The following is a 6000-nucleotide window of genomic DNA, read 5'->3' as shown; positions in this document are numbered from 1 at the left end:
CCTCTAGTGGATACACGCTGTCAGTCTCCCATTCCTATACAGGCTGGAAGCCCTCAAGGCGGCCCGAGGCAGGTGCTAAAGCGATATGTAAGTGTATTTGTGAAGGAGTGAGTGTGTGTGCGTCAGAGACAGAAAGACTTGACTTGTCTGTTCTGATTTGGCTGGCTGTCAAAAAGCAAAATATTTAGCTCTTTTTTTTCTTTCAACGGATGAATATTAAATCTAGTGTTGACTCGCTGGAAGTGGTTTTCCCTGCAGATTTCACACCTCCTCTGCCCCTTACAACAGAGAAACGAAACATCCAGCCTATTAAAATTTTTGGCAAAGAGGAAAACAGCTACAAACGAGTCATTTGGAAACATCTGTGGCCACAATCATTACCTCCCCTCTTCCTCCACACCTCCGATACACTAACAAACATTAGTGCAACGCTTTCACTCATCTGAATTACCATGGTAACAGAGCCCACTGCGAAAACTGACAAACAACAGCGAGCTGGTTGAAGATCTGTCTTGATATTTCATAACAACCACAGAGTGAGCCAAGTGTGTGTGAGTCAGAGATGGACCTGATGATGGAAGCATCTGTCATAACTCTTGTAATCTGTGACGGGAACAGTATGTGCTTTTATTCAAAGATGTAAAAAGAACACTCTAAAAACGGCTGGGTTATTTTTTAACCCAAAATGCTGGGCTGAGTCTGTTGGGTCATTTTGTTGGGTTATTTTATTACTTTTTAAACACTTTTGGGTAGTTTCAATTTACCAGGTGTTGAGTTAAACCTGCTGGGTTGCAACGCTGGGTTATTTAACGCGCCTTGAAGATGTTTAAATCGCTTCCCAACTGTCATTTTGGAAGAACAACGGGGCAAAGCCACTGGTTTCAACTGTTTTAAGGTAAGTTTATTTAATGTTTTCATTAATAATTATTTTAAACTGGCAGAATTATAACTTTATTTGCGGAAACAATACTGTTAAACTTATACAGGCCAACATTAGTTATATTAAATGACGAACAGTTTACCTCAAACGGCCATTCTACGTTACGTGTACTCGCATAATCGTGTTAAGGTATCTAAGACGACAGATTAATAGAGTTTTATTAAGTATCAGCCAGCGACGGAAGGCTGAAATATGTGAATATCCGTGAAAATAGAGGAAAGAGTCGTTTTCTGACACTGAAAAGCGAATTTAACATTTAAGTGAGTCAAAAATAAGTGAATACGACTTTCTGCTCTAATATTAACGCCTGCAGTTGTCCATATCGACATGTAAATCATACAAATTACGTACAATGTCGCTGGACCGCAGGTCTAAAAGAACCGACGATCCGGTTCAAATAAACCGGTTCATCAGTTCTCGGACAAAGTGATTCCCGGAAAGGAATCGACGTCTCAGGGCCTCGATACATTTCAAAGTGCGCGCACGCACAGCGAGTGCCGTAGGCTGCGTTAGTGAGGTGATTTTTGATGCCTGTGTGGTTTATAAAGTCTTTTTACATACGTAAATAAAGGTTTTTGGGTAAGTCATAATTCAAAATGGTTTTTTTTTTTTTTTTGTCAGAAGAGCACATGGATACATTTGTGAGAGAAAAAACTCGTCGAATGCAGTCTTATCGAGACGTGTAACGGTAAGTTCATGTTTATTATACATTTTACATACATAATTGTTTGTCTGTGATAATCAACTAACACTTGCGTAAATTAAACGCACATATAATTTTGTTTCGTGCTAGTTAAAGCTGCACTTTGTAACTTTGTTGTCAGAATGTACATAATTTTATGAGAAAATACATCATATACCCATTTTTCCAGATCGTGTTTTTGACTTGTCCCAAATCACTTTGGTACACCTATAAGTGTTTATATATGGACTATTTTAAAGCTGCAGAGTAACCCAGTACCTGCGTGACCTGTCATAGAAATTTCTTTGTGACTATGCAGTGTGATCTCACATATCTGTGTGCCAGTGACTGTGATTGTGTGTTTCGATATAGCCAGCATATTAATATAAAACTGAGATTATACTGACTGTAACATCCTATTGGTTACACAGTTTGAAAGCACACCTTTCAGCCAATCACTATAGCATATTCAGCTTCTGTAGACCTACTCATAGGTGGATTTAACTCATAATCATGATGAACTTCACACAGTTTATTGAACTGAATCACTGCTATTAAAAATCTGTATTTTGTTTACTTTATTTTATAGGTTGGAACAAACGTGGAATTCCTTAACCGAGCAGTCCACAAAACCCCATCCATTTGTCATGGCAATTTGAAAATGCCAGCAGATCAATCAGACATTGATCATAATCAATGGACAGGTAAGGACACTTCTGGACAATTTTCAAAAGGAATTGCAAATTGTATATTTAATTGCATTTTTCCACATCTGGACGCATAAATTGTGACAAAGACCAAACGCAATTGAAAAGCATTTGAATTTCAGATGCCTTACACGCAAACCTGTCAATCTGTGTCAGGGGTGGGACTATACTATGGGACATGATTGTATTGGGAGATATTTTGTAGTTTTTACCCCAAATCTCACTGTTTGCACTCTGATGCACGTCAGCAAAACAACCTTGCAGTTCTACTCTTATTTGCCTATTTACATCTTACCCTATATTGTATTCCTCAGGTGAAAAGCACTTGGTTAATGGTGAATATTGACCAATAGTACCATTGTGGCTCCCACCGTTAGCAGGGGATAGTAGCTGCATTTGGGGTTAAAATGACTAAAAAGATTATTTATTGTGTAAGGTGCCAAGAATATAGGGAGACCCGGGTTGCACTGTCTGTTCTTTAACACACATCTCTCGGAGTAGCAGCAGCTGCCTTTAGTAGTGCCTTTACCTCCATTGTCCAAAGCATTTGGCACAATTGTCTTTGAGTGACGTCACCTCCCAATACAAACACACCCCATAGTATGGTCCCACCCCTGACACAGATTGACAGGTTTCCATGTGAGGCATTGGAAATTCAGATGCTAAAATAATTGCGATTCCATTTCAGTTTTGGCATGTTACATGTGCGACACAGTGAAAAAGCAGACGTGGTAATTAATAACACCCGATGTACTTGTTCTTATGATGCATCTAAGCTAACATTAGTCTGTTTCATTTTTATTCCGAGGTCACCGTAGCCACCCGGATCCAGTCTGTATCCAGATCAGATGGTGGATCAGCACCTAGAGTTGACCTCTACAGCCCTGAAAGACAGTGGATACCAGGACAACTAGATGAGCCCCAGAGACAGATCCCCAGTAAAGACCTTGTCTCCTAGACGGACATCGGCACAAGACATCGGGAACCAGATGAGTCCCCTGCACAATCTGACTTTGCTGCAGCCTGGAATTGAACTGCTGGTTTCGTCTGGTCAGAGGAGAACTTGCCCCCCAACTGAGCCTGATTTCTCCCAAGGTTTTTTCTCAATTCTATCACCGATGGAGTTTTGGTTCCTTTCCGCTGTTGCCTCTGGCTTGCTTAGTGGGGACACTACTTGATTGCACAGCTGGACGATAAATCACTGAATCAATGATGAACTGACTTTAACTGAAAATTGAGTATTTACTGTTGTCCTTTTGCATTATTACACACTATTTTCCTATTTAATACTGTAAACCTGCTTTGACACTGTATTTTTTAAATATAACAGGCTCATTACTCATCATACATGGAAAATACAGTTGCAAGTGGACTTTGCTTTTCCATTTGAAATTTGGCAGTCACTGTGCATTAGTGAAAACGCAAACAGTAATGCAAGATTTGCAATTGTGTTTTGATTATGTCACAATTTGTCACATGTGGAAAACGCAATTGAAAATATAATTTGCAATTCCTTTTGAAAATTGTCCTTCCATAGACAGGCTCTATAGCAGAGTTCACTGCTCTCAGCTGTAGATCTTTGCTTCAAAGCTTTCTAAGTGTTTGACAATAGTTCACCCAAAAATGAAAATTCTGTCAGTAATTATTCACCCGGGTCTGAAAGCTCCTGGATTTCATCGAAAATATCTTAACTTGTGTTCTGTAGATGAACAAAGGTCTTACGGGTTTGTAACGACATGAGGGTGAGTAATAAATGAAAGTATTTTCATTTTTAGGTGAACTATACCTTTACTACCCTAAACAGTGTACATCTACCTAGGAGTCTTTATATACCTGATATAAATTTTAGGACATCTTTAAATGATTTTGCATTCTCTGTCTTTTTAAATTTTAAGTGTCAATGTCATTTCACTGTGTATTTAAATAGTTAAACATGTCAAAATATAATAATTAAACAGCTAGACAAAGGTCATTCAGAACTAATTTTCTTATTTATTGCAACTGTATTTCTGTGATTTTTCGCATTTGTTGAAAACGAAAAAAGAAAATTGCATGTTGTTTGTCATTGGTACAAATTTTGACACATTTGTGAATGTCAGATTGCATTAAAAATAACTTTTTAACAGTCTAAATAACCTGTATTCTTCATTATTTATTAATCCATGATTGTCTTGTTAAGCATAGGGGAAATTATGAGAATAACCCAGCAAGAATAACCCAGAACCACAAAAATGCAAACACACAAATGGTAAAAATGGCTATATCTTGGGTTTTCTCAACAACCCAGCCTGCTGGGTTAAAATGTGTAAACCAGCATGCTGGGTTACTTTAACCCAGCACGTGTTCTGTCCAATATTTACCCAGCGCTGGGTTGCCAATTGGGTTATTTTTAACCCAGCCATTTTTAGAGTGAAATGATAGAAATGATATGTAATGTAAGGGAACTGCGTTGCAAAATTTAAAATCTATTAAAATTCAAAGTATATAGCCAAAAAGTCTACCCTTTTTTTAAACTCTGGTCTAAAAAGAATTCTATCACGGGTAAGATTTTTTTTGGCAGTTTTAAATACAATGTGATTAGCTAAGTATATAAAAAAAGGATTTTTTTTCCTCCCATTTAATGACTACACAACAACAGCAATAGTAATAATAATAATAATAACAAAAACTGTTTTTATTTTATTATTATTTAAACTATATCAAATTTGCAGTAATACTGCAAAATAAAAAAAACAAGTATTTAATATTAATAATAATTTTACAGAACAACTGTAAAATTACAATACTTATGGCGATCTTAATTTTTTGCTTTTCAAACATTAAACTTTTGGAAGACCTTACAGCTTCTCTTTAGCTGAAAACCAATTTATAAACAATTCTCATTACAAATTTGGGAAAATGGTTGACGTGTATTGCATTTTCAAATGCACCTTATGAGCAACCCAAACTCTCAGAGCTTGCAGAGATGGTTCATACAGAGCAGCATGTACTGCTAACTTTTTACTGTTAACATTTACTGAGCCACTCCGAGACACTGGAAACACCAGATCATGAGCTGCTTGCGTGTAAATGAACACAGTGCCATGTTTCATCAGCCAGCTGGTTAGTATCACAGTATCACTTGGCGATTAGGAGTTGTTTTTGGTACATTTGGACCCTGACTGAGCTGCTAAGTGTGTTCCACACACAGCCACTTGATGAAGGTTTTTTTTTTTTTTAAGTATAAGTGAAAAGTATATGCAATGACATTAGTTCCTAATACTCCTGTCTGTATTCCAGTCATTCTGTACTGAAGTCACTAAACAGGTGAAGGATTCATAGCAGCACAGGGTAAAATCTATATGGGCGACCTGACTTAGCCCCTGTGGACAGAACGAAGTGGATGAAGGTGAAGGATGGAGCACAACACATAGGGCCAGACGGGAATTCTAATGCAATGAATCTCTGAGGGCTTTTGTTCATGCCATAAACAACATCTGCTCTTTTCTTTGCACCCACAGCACGTATAAAAGTATCTCTAAGCTGACTTACTGTGCAACTGCTTCACAGGAATCTTTAGATACATAACAAAATTGAATGGAAACATCTCCCCATTAAGTGCATTTGATTTTTTCTGTTCTGAAAGCACTATGGTTATGGATACTCTAAAATTGCACAAGTATATAAAAATG

At 37.5% G+C, this 6000-nt stretch overlaps 1 long non-coding RNA gene across 1 annotated transcript; it reads left to right on the top strand.

Moving 5' to 3' along the window:
* Nucleotides 1-652: 652 nt before the first annotated feature.
* On the top strand, nucleotides 653-3199 carry LOC109084182. The gene is made up of 4 exons (XR_006161637.1): nucleotides 653-895; nucleotides 1562-1628; nucleotides 2212-2326; nucleotides 3138-3199. It is a non-coding gene; the product is annotated as an uncharacterized LOC109084182 (long non-coding RNA).
* Nucleotides 3200-6000: the final 2801 nt, after the last annotated feature.

This window comes from Cyprinus carpio, chromosome A14, assembly GCF_018340385.1.
Source record: "Cyprinus carpio isolate SPL01 chromosome A14, ASM1834038v1, whole genome shotgun sequence".
NCBI classification, from domain to species: domain Eukaryota; kingdom Metazoa; phylum Chordata; class Actinopteri; order Cypriniformes; family Cyprinidae; genus Cyprinus; species Cyprinus carpio.
Note: the sequence above shows the minus strand (reverse complement) of the source record. Positions and strands in the feature narration are given on the sequence as shown.